Here is an 18,415-nt window from a genome sequence, read left to right as displayed (position 1 = left end):
AGTGGGAAGAGCTATCGATCAACTCATCAGCAGCGATCTATAGTGTAAAGAGTGAATGTGTTTAAACCCATGTAATCTCCTCACGTTGGTAGATCACAAACATGTTCTAATTGTTCATGATTTAATGTCATCATGTCGCCCGACAAATGAGGTGGAACTGGCCATTTCAGGCAGCACACCTGATAGTCTCTCACGGCACACTAGAGTGACGCGGCAAACCGGTTGAAAACGCTGTCCTATGTAGTGCATTTGTGGCAACAAATAAGCAGTCTGGGACATGCAGTTTCTGGAAGAAGAAAATACAAATCAATTTATTTTGTAGGAAAGGTTTGAATCACACTTTTATTTAAGGTCTCATCTATACATTACTATTAGCACAATTGCAAGACATCATGATGCATTTAGAAGGCTCTACAGAAGATGTTATTAGTGCTCATATTCATGTATGTGTTACGAAACTGACTAGGACCCAAATGCAGGGCGACATGTAAAAAAAGAAAGAAAGAAAATAGGACAGAAGCAGAGGGGGAAGAAGATTAACTAGATTGTTGATTAGTTGGAAGAGACGGAACTAAACAATAAGAAGGAAAACAGTGGTGAATGTATTAATAATGAGCAAGACAATATATGTGACGAAATTAGTACAGATAAAAGAAAGAGTCATAAAAGAAATTGAAAGATTGCTAAGAGAATTCAAAAGGGGAGGGACATAGTCACAAATTCGAAAAAAAAAAAAAAAACCCAAAACAAAACTAAAAAACGAATATTGTGAGTAGAATTAAAATTGGTAAACATGTAAAATAGAAGGAATGCAATGAGAATAAAAAAAACAGGATCACACATGGAAGAACACATTTATGATAGAAATGAAAAGGATATGTGCGTGTGAGAAGGTGGGACATTTATGATGTTAAAAAAGGGGTTAATGAAAAACGGTGTTACAAGTGATTTTGATAAAGAGGTTTTAATTGCATGGGGAATGGTGCAAGAGAGTGTGGAATATGATTATGAAACATTGGGAACGATTAAAGATGAGCCAATTATTATCAATAAAAATATATAGTATGAGGGAGAAGTATTATTCATATCAAAAATATGGAATGCAGGCATAAGGAAAATCAAAGATATAATGTATGAATATGTTCCAGGTTTTATGAATACACACTACACATCAGCTTTATTGCCATGGTCACTGTGGAGCCCACCAACTAGGAAAGTGCTTTCGAATGACGTGCAAAAATAAAATAAAATAGAATACAATAAAATAAAATAAAAAGGTGGCGCTGTTGTCTGAGACAGTGATAGAGGAGGTGAGGATGGACTTGATAATGGCAGTGTAGAACTCCACCAGCCAGTTCACGATCATCTCCACCGTCTTCATGGCGTTGAGCTCCACTAGGTGGCGCTGTCTGCTGTAAAAGGTTTGGACTTGAACAACTTCAATGAAACCTCACATCATTTCTAAACCAAGAGATTCATGTAGTGGCCTCTGAAATTGAGGACATTGTCAACCCTGCCATGCTGCTGCATGATACCTCATCACTGTTGGTGAGGTACCAGGGGAGTCATTTTTCTACCCATCACTACTCACCAACCGCAGCCTCTGTCGTCTCATCAACACTGTAACAGTAACATAATGTAAATTTCTGACATTTTTACAGTGAAAGGAAAAAAAAACAACTACTTTCACTAACATTAACATTAGTTCACAGTGTAAAAAACTGCTCTTGCTTTTAGAATTTACAGTCTGAAGTCGACAAGGTTAAGCAATTTTTCAACGTTAAATCCGCACTCATTTTCTACAGTGTGCAATGAGGCTAGTGATTATGAAGAAGAAGACAGTGAAGACAGAGCCAAAGATTTAATGGTTGAAGTTGAGGCGCAATGTTTGTCGTACCAAGATCATAGAGACATTCATGGCTCCAGATGGACAGTGGAATTTACCATAGGAGCACAGCAAAAGCATTGAGGGATACGTCAAAGAAGACATTTGATCAGGTAAAATGAAGAAGTGGTAGGAGATCTGGTGGAGGAACGTAGCCATGACGAAGCTGCAGTCTTGGCAGATAGTGGACAAAATTGCGCTCCAATGGTCATAGAAATAACTTGAATCTATAAAATGTAAATTATAATGATAAATAAAAATTCAGTGAAATGTAACCAATGAAATTTAGACATTGCATTTCAACCATGCTTTAACAGAATTATTAAAAAATATATATATATTGTACCCCATAACTTAATATTTTGTTTCAGAACGTTTTGAGGCAATCACTGCAATCAAACAATTCCTGTCACTGTAAATGAGACTTTTGCACCTCATTAGGTATTTCGGTCGACTCCCCCCGCGCAAACTGCTCTGTCTCAGATTTGAAGGGTGCCTTTTCCAGACGGCATGTTTCAGCTGCTTCCATAGATGCTCAATAGGATTAAGGTCATAGAAGGCCACTTTAGAATAGTCCAGTGTTTTCCACTTCGCCATTCTTGGGTGTTTTTAGTTGTGTGTTTTGGGTAATTGTCCTGGTGCAAGACCCATGACCTGCAACTGAGTCGAAGCTTTCTGACACTGGCCAGCACATTTCTCTCTAGAAACCACTGATAGTCTTTAGACTTCATTGTACCCTGCACAAACTCAAGACACTGTGTGCCAGATGCAGCAAAGCAGCCACAGAACATAACACAGCCTCATCCATGTTTCACAGTAGGGTCAGTGTTTTTCTTTTCTTTTCTTTATATGCTTCATTTTTTCGCCTGTGAACATAGAGCTGATGTGCCTTGCCAAAAAGTTAAAATTTTGTCTCATCTGTCCAAGCATTACATGCTTGTCATGTAATGTATGTAATGTAATGCATGTAATTTTGTAAATTCCAGGCTTTTTTATGACTTGTTCTCAACAATGGTGTCCTCCTTTGGTCATCTCCAATTAATTCCACTTTTGCTCAAACGATGGATGGTGCAATCTGACACAATGTTCCTTGAACTTGACGTTCACCTTTCATCTCCTACGTTTTTGGGCTCTGTTGTTATCATTCGTATTATCCGTCTCCTTTGTTTGTCATACGTTTTCAAGACAACTCTTTCCTTTGGTTCCTATATATAGGGCCATATAGACTTTTAATGACTGTAGAGACCTGTGATGCTAATTACTGGACACATCGTGAATTAATATGTCCTTTTGGTCACATTAAATTTATTTTTTATTTATTTTCAGTCTTTTCTAGGAGTACCACCATTTTTGTCCACACCTCTTTCATGAGTTATATATTTTTAAACTCTTTTGAAGCAATGTTGAAAAGCAATGTCTGACTTTCATTGGTTAAATTTCATAGATTTTTTTCATTTACATACATATACATTTTTTTATTTTTTTAAATAGTCGAAATACGGAGTAATTCCATTTTCTGGAACATATGCTGTTTTTTTCAATTGGCCAGGTGGCACTGGGACTCCTTCAGTCCTTCTGGTTCTGCTGTCAGAAGAAGAACAGGCAAAGCTGAAAGGTAGCAAGGAGCTGTTCCAGAGTAGCGCTTCAGAGAGACAGTTCAAAGATATCATCACGGAGCTGTCATCATCGTCAACGTGCTTCTTTCCGCAGATGTCACCGGAAATAAAGGTAGGGTTTGGATAAGGATGAGCCTGTCCCGTGTTTGTCTCACAGATCATTGTACTGCAGACTGCATGAACACGGCAGAAACTGTACTGTGATTCTTACTTCCACTGCAATGCTATGAATGCCAATAGGTGAGAAATGCTCATTTGCCACGAATGGACCTGCACGTATCATCACCAATGGTGCATTCAATTTGTCACATATTATTTACAATTTCACTGAAATAAAAATAAAAAAAATTTACTTAAGGCTTATGTTGGAGTATTCTAATATTACACAACAACCTGTCACCTACAAAGTATGAAATGTTTTGTTTTTGGGCAAAAGTGCATATCATCATCTGATTCCTGATATCAATCATACTCCTAGAATCTGTTGCCTATTAGAAGCTGCCTTTAAACACCCATGGAAGCATGAAAGACACAGATGGCGATGACATTGATAGGCATACACATGTCATACTTAACAGAGTAATGGCATCGGTTTTGGACGCAGTCACACATCCATCTGTCAACCACTTGGTATAAATCCAAGTGTAGTGTTCTTTGGATCTCTCTTTTGTTCTTTGTTGAGCAAGACCGTCAGCAGACGGGTGTCCTCACTGTTCTGACATGATGTCATTACATTACAGGAAGCAAACTTAACGCCCGTCACAGCTGCCTAGATGTACGTACGGTGCTTCTGTTTGCCGTCAGCAGCCTGCAAGCCTGCTAAAGACAGAAAAGAAGTAAACCCCGATTACTGCCGGAGTCAGACGGCTCATGTTCTCCAGTCCACACTGTGGAATTTTTCAGTCTGGCTGCTAATCTGCTCTTCTGCAGCCACCAACTCTTAATATATTCCTCTCCATCTTTGGTCAGTGATTTGGAAATGTGGTGGAGAAGACAAAACGCCTACACTTACAGGCTTGGTAAAGTCTGCATTTTACCAAGCAGTTTGCACAAAAGCAATTTCCCTAAGTATGCTCAAGATTGTTGGCCTGATTGACTGGACTTATGGTGCCAGAGGCTGGATGATGGGGTGGCTGCAGGGTTTTCTTTGGTTTGATTTCAGGCCTGTGCATCATCAAAATGCTGTAATTTCCACAGCATGGACATTCTTATCTACCTAGCAAGCTGATACAGCATAATATTAAATATTTAGTCTAGTTTTACTGAGCAGAAATTCTGAACTGATAAACTGTGGTGTATCAGTGGACAATAAAGTGTTTCAGTCGACCATAAAGTCAGAATTGTTCATTTGTGGGATTTTTGCAGTTCTTTTTTCATTTTGAGAAGTTGACAATGTCAGTAGAAAAATGTGTGCAATTCATGCATGAAAGTAGAAATGATGAATTCATTCATAGTATGTTTCTGCTGAACTTGAGTGAGTTGCCAGTTTCCACTCTCCCAGTCACTTCCATGCGTCTGTCATTGTCTTTGTGCATTTTAGACAGATGATGAAAGATGAAAGATTTGAGAATGCCACGCTTCACATGGATCTTTTACTGCTCTTGCCGCTCATGCATTCTTTCCCAACATTGATACTGCACATCCAGATTAACTTCCTCCCTCTCCACCATTTCGTATCACTAAAAATATGCTCGCTTCTATGTGACACCCAAAATGTGTGATCACACGTTTTGTTATTAAAAATACATAATATAGTGTTCATATATTTTTTTGATGTATGTAGATAAGCTGCTCGCTCTATTTTATTGCCGTGGTTTTTCTGCAGCGGGAATACTTATCGTGAAATTCATTTAACTATTTTAAGAATTTAGATATTATATCTTTTTCTTTTTGTTGCTGTGGTCATATGGCCAGCAGAAGGCGAAGTGGCGCTGTTTTCATCCGGGGACCCTCTTGACTGACAGCGTCGTAGGCACTGATCAGTCTGCTGAGTGGAGCTGTACGGAGTGGAAGCACTGTTTTTCTTCTGTTTTTAACAGACAACTCATCTGTTGTCGGGCTCTCCAACTGAGACCTGTAACATATCGCAGTGGTTCTTAACCTTTTTTAAATCGGGGCCCATCTTTTCTGAAGTAAATGAGCCCAGGGTTCAAGTATATTCAAATATATTAAAATATTATCATAAACGAAAAAATCCCAAAATATACAAGATATAAGTAAAGTGTAAATGAAAGTATCACCATAAAATGTTTTATTTATTTTTAAAAGTGCTTCATGAACAGTTTTTACTGTTCTTTTCAATGAATTCTCCATAGTTGGTAACTATCCCAAAAGCAGTCAGGACAATTCAGTGATGCACTACTGCCACCATATGTAGCAAAACAAAAAAAACTTTAGAGCCCTATAGAAGACACTCACGGCCCATGGCCCTATGGTTAAGAATTGCTGGCATATAGTAAGCGGTGCTTTCTCCCTCAAATCGTAACCAAGTGTAATGCTCTTTTTGGGGATTGGAAGGCGACATCATGAAGCTAATTATTGCAGCAAAAAACACTGCATGAAGTACTGGACAAAATGACTCCATAGAAACCAAAACGTTTCCTTTGTGCTCTGTGAAATTGCTGAGAACATCTGCACAATGAGTTACTATTGACATATTTACTATTGACAGACCAACAAAAGTTAACATTTGTCAATGAAATCATGATTACAAGTGATTGTCTTGATGTGCTTGTTTGTTGCGATTCAGCTTAACCCTCTGGGCACCAGAGTCGCAAAATTGCAACAGGCAGAATTTCTGCATTTAAACAATCTGGTACGGAGCCTGATATACTTTGAAGACACATTGAAGACGCCGACAACTTCAATGTGCGACATTTGTGGGGGTTCTATCAAGGATTGACGTGGACAATCCGAGCAAAAACGAGACCCTGGAGGGCAAATTTGCATGACTTAGAATCAGAAGAGAAATATTCATGCTCTTATGATGATCATACGGTGAGCTTGACCTGACATGCTGAAGCAGCGAGTCTTGATGCTGGCATAATGCCACAGCATCCAACTTGTTTTGGTAAACAAGATGGATCAAGTTGTCTCAACAATGAAGCACAAATGACGTCATGATCCAGCGATGACCAATAAGAGATCCTATTTTGAACAATTATAATTCGTTCATGCAGACATAATGTCACCACGGAATCTACAGCAGTGACAATTAAAACAAGAAGATTATGGTTTCTGAAGTTATGTGCTGAAGTTCTGAAGTTATGTGCCGGCATCCATCTTTTCTGTTGGCTGCAGCTGTGTAAACAACTGCCAAATCTTGAAGCAGACAACATTCTTCTCTGTGGCAAACTATTTCTACTCTGTGCAGCATTCATTTTGCTTTTAAAGCCCAATATAAGCTGAGGCTCAGCTTTACAGGTCTCTAATTGCATTAAAATAACCAATTTTAATAAATGACTGTGCTGGTTAAGTTTGTGAGGAGACACAATTATGGAGTGCCATTAAGTTTGAAAACACATGACTTACAGCAGGACTAACAGCAACACTACACACTTTGTCACCTTGTTTTCCCAAAACTATCTTGTGGCTATTACAAACCAAACCCCACCAATCCCACGTGAGATCCCAGGAAACAGATCATTAGCTAGTCTGCCAACATTTTCTGTGGTCATTAAGTCTGTGGTGACGACAGAAAAGGACTGTTAGAGCTCCCTCCACCACAGCTGCTTGAATCTGTATGAGGATAGCGGCCATCATGAAATTCCTTTCCTGTCGTTCTGTTTTCCCTTATGATGCAACCTTGCTAAACAAGGATAATTACCCACCAGATGAGAAGGAAAGTTAACTGAACACACATTTTAGGAAGGTCTTTCAGAGCAAGACTCCATGGGTCTTTTCTTTGGCTGGATCACCAGATATTTTAAATGAGCTCACTCGTACTAAAAAATCTGACTTGCATGAGAAACAGATGCCCCAATTCTTTTCAAGTAAGTTTAACCAGGAAATTGTAGGAGTACACACCTGTAATGTATCTTCCGCGTGTTCGTTTACTCATGAGAATGACTGCCAAAAACCCACAACTTAAAATCAAAAAGAATTTATTCCCAGTTCATCTTGGGGTATAGTCTCCACTGATTGGTCCTGGTATCTTGGGGTCCTGGTTGCCATAGCGCCAAATTCCTGATCTGGTGTCGACACCCCTTGGTTTGGAGCGACGTTGATAAATCCTCTTGTTGTTGCCCATTTCCTGGCCTTTTTTGGGTGGAAAGCTGTAAACAGATAGTCCTCTCCTCTGATTGCCTTGCGTGTGCTGGTTGACTGGCTCATCCCATCTCTGCCTGGCTCCATAATTCATCTCCCTGACCCATCGCTGTCCCAGAGGTTCCTTATCTTCCACATTCCTTCACTTGGGGGAAGGTAGACGTTTGTCCCCACAAACTCAAGCTCAAGGTTACCAGGTTACCTTACCCATTGTCACTGCGTCTGTTGGATTCAATCTTTCATTAGACAAAGCATTATAAAACAATTTATTCAATAGGAGATACTTGATGAATATAATCGTAAGTAAAATATCATGATTCCCACAATATGGAAGTTTTATATGGAAGTCAACATGTTTTTTTTTTTCTCTCCCCCAATGCCATATGCCCGTGCGTGATGCTCCACGTTGCTCCACACGATCCACACTGCACCGCCTGGAATGCTACGGCAGGAAACAGAAAATTCTTTCAGTCCATTCAAACACCTATGCATAACATTTTAGGCTGAAGGCTGCCTTGTTCGTCAGTACAGGATGCAAAAGACCAGTTTCCCATCAATATATTACGCCATGGGAGTGAGGATGGGTTGTCTTAACCAAAAGAAGATATAAAAGAGCGTTATTTATTTTACAAAAAAATAGCGGAACATAGCGGAAAACAAGCTACGTAATGAATAGTCCAGTAAACTTCTAAGTGCTCTGTCCTCCTCATGCAGACAGCTGCAGCATCATGGCAGTAAAAACAGTTATAACCCAACATTATCCATTTACGTAAATGTGTCACGAGCTAAAATCAGATGTTTATCAGCCAAGTTATCAAACAACCGCACACGTAGCGAGTCCCGGAATGCTGCGCAGACTCCTGTTCCCCGGCACCAGTCTCCTGCTACTGCAGCTGCAGACCTCAGTGTTCTGGGAGTTTGCCAAGTTCTTTTTGAATGATCAGACCCTTCACTGCTCCGCATTTAGCAGGTGTGTGTGGATTAGTAGTGGACACCTAGAAGCTAGAAGCTCACCCCCCACGGAGGGGATTTGTAATAAATACTTCAGGAATCACGAGTGTTTTCTGACACACACATAGTCAAATATTTGTATTAATATGAAGCAAGCAATTTCTCTCTATGTGTTTGGACTGTGGGGGGAAATCAGAGTGCCCAGAGGAATCACAAGCAAACATGGATTGGAGTTGTAACCTATTAACTGTGTGGCTGCAGAACTGACCATCTCGCTGTGCATTCAAGTAAATGCTTATTGCTAATTATTATAAATAATATAATACAATAATAAAAGTATGTACATATGTGCATATCGTGACAGAATTGACCTGACAGCTGCAAATTTGTGATAGTTACCAGCTATGAAGAATTTCTTGAAAATAAAAAATAAAAAAAGTGATGAACAATAAAAACTGTTTTTGCAATTTCCTCAACAGTTTGCATCCAGGGTATTTTTTTTTCCCTTTTTTCTCTTTAGTTAATTCGATGAACATGACGTAGACCTGGTTCTGCTGCTGGTAGAACTTCTCGTTGGCAGATGAGACTGGATGATCTCCATAGATGTCGCAGACGCCTACTTCCACATCCCGGTTAGGCCCGAGTCACAGGAAGTTTCTCCGGTTCGGGCTAGAGGATCAGGTGTATCAGTACACATGCCTACCCTTCGGCTACTCTCTCTACACTACACTCTAGCGCCTCGAGGCGGGGCTCAAACCACTAAGGATACAGGGTCTGCAGATTCTGACGTACTTGGATGACTGGTTGATTTTAGCCAGGTCTGAACAGGAGTCACGAGTGCACACCAGCTTGGTGTTGGAGCACATCGCGCTGTTGCGGTTCCAGTCAGAGCACGACCTTCCTGGGGGTCATGCTGGTCAGGCCCGCCTTCCTCCGGCCTGCGTTCTCCCCATTACACAGTTGATAACGTCAATTCTGAATGCCGGTCCAGCGGGCGTCCTTGCTTACGCTGTGAATTCTCTCTTGGGTCACATGGCAGCGACGGCTAAAGCCAAAGGTTCTATAGCAAGTGTGAATAGCAATGGTGAAAGAGGGCAGCCTTGATGGCACCCTCTCTCAATCTCTATTGGTTTTGATATTGTATTGTTTGTAAGAATTTCGGCCTTTGGATCTGTGTACAATTTCACCCACTTTATGGAAACCTGTCCAAAACCAAAGCGTTTAAGTATATCAAACAAATAAGACCATTCGACCCTGTCAAATGCTTTTTCTGCATCAAGTGATAAAAATGCAGTGTCTGTCTCTCTCTCTGACTATAGAGTATATTCAGTACTCTCCTAACATTCTGGAATCCCCGACACCGTAAGAGCTTTACACAATATTTTAAGATCTGCATTCAGAAGGCTGGTTGGTCTGAAATTTTCACATTTATTATGAGGCTTTCCAGGCTTTGGAAGAAGTATAATCATGGCTTTTTTCAGTAATGTTAGGGGCATGCCATTTTGAAATGACTCCAATATCATGTCAAACAGAGGGGGTAACAGTTGAGTTATAAACTTCTTGTAAATATCCAATGGCAGACCGTTGATTCGGAAGAAGTAAAACTAATGATCTGGCCTCTGAAAAAACCTTACAAGCCTCCCATCTGACCCCGACCGAGGTTTCGTTTGTCTCAAAGAAGAAATCAATTTGCTCACCAATATATGCTATGACTGTATTTCTTCTGGTGTTGATGGCTCCTCAGTCACCCTCCCAATCCAGCCTTCCAACCCAAAGTTATCTCTTCCTCCTACAGATCCAGGTGCATCACTTTGAGAGCCTTCATGCCACCTCCACATGATGCGTCACAGGCTCTTTGCGACACTTTTTTTCATGTGTTTCAACAACACATTATTTTACATTGTGCTGCTATTTTGAAGCAAAACAATCATTCACGCCTGCTTTTGCATGGATTCACAAACTGTATGCACAGTTTAGTAATCCATACCCTTGTTGGATTTTTTTCCACCCTACAACAGGTGGGTTCTTTAATTTGTCAATTTAAAAAGTCAGCTGTTTTAGCTATTTATAGACAATTAAGTGTGTATTGAGAGGAAAGATCTACTGGACTGGCATACATGGCATATGGACCTTCATCTCAACTGGGATCTGATGTCATGAGCCATTCGACTTCAGCTTCTTGCACATCAGGAATGTATTTTTTGTGCAAATATTTCACACTTTATTTTATTTGTTCAAATCTACTGTATTTCAATGCTATCTTTACACACCAGCAGCAGTGTTATTTTATTTTTTCAGACCAAGGTTGATTTTCGCTTGGGACTAGTACACATCTTATCAATCAAACGCTTGTTTTACGTTTACATCATCACATACCAAAACATTCAACATAGTGACGTGCTTGATTGTGTTCATATCCCAGCATCTGGCCCAACACACATAACACATAAAAACTGCAGCTACAACTATACAACGATTATAAAGACGTTTGGAGGAGAATAGCTACAGGGATGATCTGGGTTGGCCCTGAAAGGTGTGTGTGTGTGTGTGTGTGTGTGTGTGTGTGTATATATATATATATATATATATATATATATATATATATTCTATTTAAACTCCAAAGAAGATATAAGTAAATGAATGTATCGCCACAAAAATTTTCAAAATCGCTTCAACGGGTGCTTGGATGAACAGTTTTTACTGTTTGCGGTGCGGCATCACATTTTGTCTTTTCAAGAACTTCTCCATAGTTGTTAACTGTCACAGATTTGCAGCTGTCAAGTCAAGTCAGAAACGCACTACTGACAACATATGTGGCTGGTGTACTAAAACTGAGCGTCCTACGGCCCAAAGGTGTAAAACAAAGGGAGGAGGCGCTCGCGGCCCAACAATTGGCCCCAGCCCTATGGTTAAGAATCACTGCTCTGGAGTAGCTTCCTTCCTCACAATTTTCCAAAACACACTAACACACGTCCATATTCCCACTAAACACACATCCCTCTTCTACGGTGGCGAGAAGTGCAACACACAACCAAAAAAACAGGAAACACCACACAATTAACTCAAACCACAACACAAATAGCAGAAAACACAATGCAATTAATAGAAAACACAATGCAATTTACAGAAAACACAACGCAATTAACAGAAAACACAATAACATTAATTTGTTATGGAAGTGATGAGGGCGAACGTGTTAGTCCCACCCACCAGGTTAGCAGAGACTGTCTCTCATTGGTTGCATTGCCAATGACGATCTCGTCACTGATTGGACACAAGAGCACCACTCAAAGACGAAGGCGTGAGCCGGTGGTTATTCCTACGAACAAGCCACATTATTCTCCCAGAAAAGCCACATCCAGAATCCAGAAAATACATCCATACAGGGCCAAACCAAAGGGCTTGAGCTTATCGTAGCCATCTACGTGCCATACATAATTTGGCCCCATTGAGTGATATGTCCGTCGTATCAACCTTTAGCGTCTTCTCAAATTCGTTCCTTGTGGATGCAGTTGTCGCAGCAACCTCATCACCACATCACGTTGCACGTGTAGTTTATGTTTTTGTTGAACCACCTGCCACATAGTTCTAGATCCCTGCAACCGCCCAGGTCCACTTAATTCTACTGTGATGGCACGTCCAACTTTCTCATCTTCATCTCTCTTTAGCCTCATCTTAAGTGTGCGCAATTGTTATTTGGTGGTAAGTTGACAGCATGTCAAGAATGACATCATATTCACTCCCTGCATTAAAGTAATTCCAAATAATCTCAATAAGCGAGGGTTCGTTGGCAGCCTTTGCTCTGAAGTGTGCGCTGGTGTCCATTCAGTGACGAAATCATCGTTGGCAAGGCAACCAATGAGAGACAGTCTCTGCTAACCTTGTGGGTGGGACTAACATGTTTGCCCTCAACACTTCCGTTACAAGTGAATGTTTTTGTGTTTTCTGTTAATTGCGTTGTGTTTTCTGTGAATTGCGTTGTGTTTCCTGTTAATTGTGTTGTGTTTTGCACTTCTCGGCCACCGTATGCTGTGATATTCCAACAAAAATTTCCAACTAAAAACCAAAATTCCAACTTCCGTAATCAGCCAATTTAATCGTGTCGCTGTGCAAAGACAGGGTGTCAAAATTCAACTCAATATTTTTCATGCCAAATTTGCGCTGCTGTCACTGTGCAACAACCTTTGTGGAGTGGAAGTAGAAGAAAGACCATTGCCCGATATTGTTGTGACACAATTGCTTCTCTGCTTGACATCTATTTCTTATGTGTAGGAATTTGACTTCTTCTCATGAATGCCATTGGGCTAACATTGACCTGACCTCAGAGTTGTGTGTTCACAATAACTGTGTTGACATTGAAGGTGTGATGTTACAGGGTAGTTGTGCTTTCACAACAGTGCAATGTAATCAGAATCTGAAAACTTTATTTATCCCAAAGGAAATTATTTAATATATTTATTTTATTTAATATCACAGATGTAAAATTACAGTAAATTGCTGTGAGTACATTTCACAGTATCCTGCTATAATCCTTGCTGTGACAGTCAATCCAAACTTTTCCAATAATTTATTGTCAATTTGCAGTGAAAATGTTTACAGTGTGCGCAATATCTTATGAAGTCATCCAAACGAGGAGACGATCTGTAATTAACATAAAAATCAATGGAATCCACAGCATGTTTGCCAAACTCTCCAGCAGTAATGGCACATTGCACATTCTCAGTGAGATGAATATTTCATGCAAGGCAAAAAACAAAGTCAAATTCCAACGTTAACATTCATGGCAAGCAAGATAAATGTAATTTCAGGCTATTTATAAACCTATATGAATTTTGCATCGGTGCTCGTGTGCTTACATATGTCTCAATTTAGTTACAAACTGCAATAGACGTGTACTGAGCTCATTGAACTGGCCTTGGACAGGAAGGGAATCTCTGCCAGGAATACAGCATGTACATGAGAGCAAACCACAGCTATGGCAGAGACTCCCTCTCAAATGTTTTATTTATTTGGCCATTCATCGGAGCCAAAAGCTTGGTTTGGCCTTCATTCCAGTGCTGACCTTGGAAGTGGAGTGAGATACGTGTGGCCTGGAAACCTCCGGTGTACCATGGTGGGAAGTTAATTAATCCATTTTCAGAGAAGTCACTGAGTCACTGTCTGTTCATGTGGTTTGGGATGGTGCCAAAACACTTGGTAAGAAGTTTTACATTCCTCCTGGAAGACAAAATCATTTATAATACTTCCATGTTCATTTCTAGTTTCATTATGCCCGATGCTTCTTCAGAATTATGTCTAGTTGCACGCCACTCCTCAAGAAAAGGCAAAGCAATGTAACCATGGACTATTTGGCAAAGATTTGAACATTAGAATTGATCACAGTTAAGTCTTGGTTGTCGGGGGGAAAAATGTAGTCATTGGATTTGCAGGAAATTATTCAATAAAATAACCCTGACTACAACTCCAAACATTATATCCCCACAGAACTTTATAATTTATACGCCACATCTGATCCCGCCTCCACCTCTCCCACTTTGAATATTGGCCCTGGTGGAGGCTGCCTTTTTCGTCAGTATAAGACGCAAAATGTGCAGTGTAACAAAAATGTAGGAGATTGAAACTATGCAATGTGGCTTAATAAGAAACTGCCCAAGTAAATATTATGTGATGTGCTTGTGCGTCTCTTTGTGTGTCTTTGTTGTCTCTGCAACGCTCCCTGAGCTTCACTTTGATGAGAGACAATGGGATGGGAGAATACTATTTGTCTTTGACATACCATTTTCTCACAGCCAGCAAAGAAAAACGAAGGTCTGTCTTAAATAAAAATCTAATCCTCCCCTCTATAAGGGGATTAATAACAGAGTGTAAATCTTGTTGACCCAATCTCATGTTGTTTGAAGGTGAAGATTTAGAGTTGTCCCAATTCTCACCGTAACAATGGGTTTTATGTAGCAGGTCGCAGTGCTCCTAAGACTGAGGGCACTCGTCTTTCATCACTTGAAATGATCCCTTCACACCGAGGGGGCTCCATAGCTGACTCAAAACCAAGTGGGAAGATGAAGTGCGGCTAGATTCCCAGGATACCAAAGTTTGAATTGAATGACATTACTTTCAAGCAATGGGGGATAGGACCGCATTTTATTAACAAGTTCGACTCTTCTGTTTGTTTGCTTTCTCCTCATATCACACTGGAGTGACCTAAAGGGTCGGCCATGTCTGACAAAATTAACTATAGAACATAAATGACTATGTTGTTATTTCTTCTTAACAAACAACAGTCAGCTAGCATTCATGCTCGCGTCGTCACACCTCTAACAGATGTACCACCACAAAATAGAAGTGAAACCTGTGTATTTCTGAATGACTGAACTACTGTAATAACTGATTAATTTTCATTTAAAAATCTGCCCATTTCTTCTTCGTTGGTTCACCAAATTAAGTAAAATCAGGTTGCAAAAATGTTGGAACTGTTATTTCCAAAACAGTAAACGTAAATGAAACACACCACTGCAGCCAAGGACGTAGCCAATGGCTTAAGTTGTCTTTACACGTGACTTAAGAAAAGCGTAATGTTCTTACTTAATTTTACGACTACTTTATTACTTACTTAATGTTAATGTTAGGGAGTAGTCGTCATGACTAAGATGTCCCTGTTGTCCTATCCAACATTGTTTTTAAATAAAGTACCTTGGTGTCCTGGAAATCTATGCACACTTCATATTCCCAGTTCATTTCAAGTTAGTTCCAGAGGTCCCTCGGTTTGAAGGGATCACTTCAAGTGGTGAACAGCAAACGCCCTCTGTCTTATTGGGACACACTACACTTACACGTGAATGCACAAAACCGAGTGTTGGGGTCAAAAATGAGTGTTAGGGTAAGAAAAGGGATACGGCCTTAAGCTTTGAATGGTATTTATAGGTGAAAATATGGAGGAATTGAAATCATTGTAATGTAATGTAACCCGATTAATAGTATGGTGTTTTAACCCTCAGACTTTCTGTGAATTTGTGATGTTTGCGATGGAATTGCACCCAGTACAATGTACTGCTGATAGGAATATCACCCTTTGTTTTATTAGATCAAGCTGCAGAACTGTTGGCATGATACTGATTGTAATGATTAGTCATTCTGTCTTGCACGTCCTCCCTAGTCACACCTCTCCTCTATATTATCACATCCACGAACTTCCTTCCTCTTCTCCTCTCCTCTTCTCCTCTCTCCTCACCTGGTGCCTCCATCTCTAACATCCCTCGCCCAACTTCTACTCCGCCCCCATAATAAAAGATATTGACCCTCCTCCAATGGTCCTTGCCTCACTACCCATTTCCTAGTTGTTTCAACACACATCATTTCAAAATAAATAAGTAGACAGCATGTCTGCGGTGTCAGGTCACATTTAGTAAAGATTTGGTTGAAGATTTTATTGAAATGGCTCTAAAAGACATTAAGATATTTCAAAAGATATTTCAATTCAGGCATGTAATCCCATCCCACTAAAGTTGACTGCCTGAGTCTCATCTCACGACTCTGTGTCATGCCTTCACAGAGTTTCTCTTGGAAGAAAGACTACTGCAGTGGCTCAGCCAACTGAAACAGCAAAGTGTTTGGAGGACAGGCCGGGACAGGATCAAGGCACACCAATGACCCCTAGAGGAGGTCAGATACACCACAACAGCAACCCACATCATGGCCTGGTTTCTCCAGCTGTCTCTGCATCAATGAATTAAAAAAATGGAATGGGCAGCAAATGTTCACCATAACAACAACATTACTACAGATTATTAACAGTAAATAAGCGTGTAATCATCATAATAGTTAATTTGTGTTCCCTAATCTAAAGTGTTACCATACTGATATAAATCCACTAAGGCGTTTATGCTTCGGTCAGATTCGGTTTATGTGTTTGTCTGTCTGCATTCAGAATAACTATTTTGAATTGCACTGGTGATGTCGTGGTTTGTGCTTTTACTTTGTCACTTCCCGGTTCCTTGTTTTCCTGTTTGCTCTCTCACCCCCTCCAGCTTCATGGCCTCCGCAGAGATTTATACCCTGGAGAACCAGCATGTGCTGCCAGATGATCGTCTTATGTTCTCGTGGTATGTTCTCTCTCAATTGCTCCATTCGCTTGTGACCCTGTTCATCTCTCTGTTTTGCTCTGCGTTCATCTCCTCGTTCTGTCACCTTTGTCTCTCTCTCTCTCTTGCTCTTCCCTCTACTCCGCTTTGTTCAAGTGTTTGTTTACTCGCTGTTGTTGTTTTAGTTCTACCGTTGTGGTATTTATTTCCTCAGAAAGTGATTTATTTTCCTCAGTTTTGTGTGTGTGTTAAACCACTACCGAGCCTTAGTTTTGTATTAGCCTCGTGAGAGTTATATCCGAGTATTTCTTAGTTGTCCCTGTTTTTAGGCTTGTATGTCTTACACCTGCTTTCTGTTTCAGGTTTACCCCCTCCGTTCCTGTTTGTTCTCCGCGCTCCGCTTCTGGTGTTGTCGCATTCAGTTTAGATTTCTGTCTGTATTATTTTCTCTTTATTGTAATAAATCTCGTGATTAACAGAACTCTCGCTTTGTCTGAGTCCTCTGAGTTTGGAGTCATCTGCTCTTGGGTCACTTAGATTAGCAGACAAGACAGATGATGCAAAATGTGACTCAAGTTCGGCACTGAATTAATCACTGGCTACTGTTGTTACGACGTTGACAGATTAATACAGGGAAGTGGGTGTTGGCAACAGCAGAAACACATTTTTTTTTTTGGACATTGCCATGTTAATTAAAATAGTTGTGCTGTTGAGTTGTGTGGTCTGCTGTTGAGTTATAGTGCAACATGCGTGCATCAGAGCTTAAAAGGACTGGACCCAAAAATTGCTTCAACACAATGATGGACTCTTGGAATTGCACCCTTCTTCAGATATTTCAGCATATAAAACAGTTGTCTCAAAGGGTCACGGTGGGTGCATTATCAGTTAATTGTTAGTCCGGTGCTGCTTGTTTCAGCTGGCATCTGATTGGTGAAACTGAGAGAGCTTTATTGGCTGAAACAAACACCTGCACCCACTGCGACCCCTTTGTGGATTAGTTTGAGACCCCTGGCATAGAATGTATCAAGTTAGAACGTCTGGGCCAGCCCTCCTTACTTTTCAAAGTTTTGAACTTGACTTGGAAAACAATGTGAAAACCCAGAAATGGAGTTTAAGTTTAAGCTACAGTGTACATCAACTAATTTACTTCCATGAATACATAAGATCACATCAAGGAACAGGTGACAAAAATAGTGTCCTCTGATTGGATTTTAAAAGGCCTTCAATGCAGCGAGAATCTAAACAAGGACAAATTAAGTGCAGCAACATGAGGGCAAGTACTGGGAAGTTTGATTTTGTGCAGCCACAAAGTCTGAAATGACCAGTAAACACCCTCTGATTTCCAAATATGACATTTACAAATTAGAAACAGAAGAGCCAGAAGGACAGAGTAGTGGTGAGCTGCAAATATTGAAAGAAGACTTAGATTTAATAATGGGACGTGGCTCCAAGATACCTATCCTTGACTAGTATTACTCTGGCATGAGCTTGACCACCAGATGTGCATATCCATGTATCCATTTAACAGGAAATCACAATCCATTGTCAGTTTTGAGGGATTATGGTCTCAGACGTCCAAATTACAGGAACTGTCAAGGATCAAACTCTGATTGATGCAAGTT

General features: G+C 40.3%; 1 long non-coding RNA gene across 1 annotated transcript; it reads left to right on the top strand.

Annotated features, from left to right (window-relative positions):
* The first annotated feature begins 3,113 nt into the window (after positions 1 to 3,113).
* Positions 3,114 to 17,966, top strand: LOC128759512 (uncharacterized). The gene is made up of 3 exons (XR_008414589.1): positions 3,114 to 3,613; positions 16,265 to 16,814; positions 17,156 to 17,966. It is a non-coding gene; the product is annotated as an uncharacterized LOC128759512 (long non-coding RNA).
* The last annotated feature ends 449 nt before the right edge of the window (positions 17,967 to 18,415 follow it).

Source organism: Synchiropus splendidus, chromosome 1 (assembly GCF_027744825.2).
Source record: "Synchiropus splendidus isolate RoL2022-P1 chromosome 1, RoL_Sspl_1.0, whole genome shotgun sequence".
NCBI classification, from domain to species: Eukaryota; Metazoa; Chordata; class Actinopteri; order Syngnathiformes; family Callionymidae; genus Synchiropus; species Synchiropus splendidus.
The sequence above is the reverse complement of the archived record's forward strand: the minus strand, read 5'-3'. Positions and strand labels throughout refer to the sequence as shown.